This window comes from Etheostoma cragini, chromosome 19, assembly GCF_013103735.1.
Source record: "Etheostoma cragini isolate CJK2018 chromosome 19, CSU_Ecrag_1.0, whole genome shotgun sequence".
In the NCBI taxonomy this organism is placed as follows: domain Eukaryota; kingdom Metazoa; phylum Chordata; class Actinopteri; order Perciformes; family Percidae; genus Etheostoma; species Etheostoma cragini.
This window is the reverse complement of record NC_048425.1, coordinates 17,911,142-17,912,308: the sequence shown is the minus strand read 5'-3', so window position 1 is coordinate 17,912,308 and position 1,167 is coordinate 17,911,142.

Here is a 1,167-nt window from a genome sequence, read left to right as displayed (position 1 = left end):
ACACACACACACACACACACACACACACACACACACACACACACACACACACACACACACACACACACACCTCTATTTAAAGGTGCAGATAGAGTTTCATTGTTCCATACCAGCAGTACAAGATTTAGACAACATAGACATAGTAGACAATATTTTCCAAACAAGAACTTTTCTTACCACACTCAGACCAACGGACCAGGACCAGAGGACGACCCTTAGGTCTGTGGCGTACCGTAATCCCTCCTCGTGGGGGTCCTACCTCTCTTGGATCGGGTACGCCATCAACTCCCCCATCTCCGATCATGAGCACCATGGGATATCTCCCCTTTTCCCATCCCTGGAGGAAGAAGTGGCGGTCCCTTCCGTCCAGGGACGCCCTTCAGATCTGGCAGACCGCTACAGGACACCAGCTCTCTCGGCTCTCCTCCGGGGACCTCCCTCTCCAAACCACCTCCGAGAAGCACGCCCAACCCGGTTTGAGGGTCCTGAATCCCACCACCGTCAGACCCAAGCTCCCGTCGCATCTGAAGATGCCACTTATGGATCCCAGCCAGATCATCATCAAGACCCTCTTGGACGACTTCTACAGAGCCCACCCGGACATGTCCCCCTGGAGGTGTCCGTTGAGGACGGGGTACTGGGATGGTTGAGGTCGACTGGCCTGAGTGAGTGAGTGAGTGAGTTTCTGTTTCCCAGATTCCAGTGCCTCCTCCTCGGTTCCTTGGTCCCGGTTCCCCCGTGCACCCCGGCCATCCTTCCCCAGTCCACATGTCCCTCGCCATCCTATCTCAGCCCTCGTGCCCTCGCTCCTGTTCTTGGCGTCCACCTCCACACGCCTTCTTCCCTTTATTATTTAATAAACCTTATTTGGTTACATTTGGGTCCTTTGTTCCTGCCATGGGACCTTTAAACCCTTGTTTCTATTCTATAATGATATGCCAGACTTTCATTCAGATTTGATAAAAAAAAAAATGCAGAATAATAAACACTAGAACATATTTAGCTAAAGAAATGTATACTTCAGTTATGGAAATGAATCACCAGTTCTGGGACCAAATCTCAGAAGGATGACCTTTAAAAATCTGATGGTATATTTTTGCATGTAATTTGTTTAATGAAGAAATAAGAGCCTTTACAGAGTGGGGGGGGGGGGGGGGGGGGGGGGGG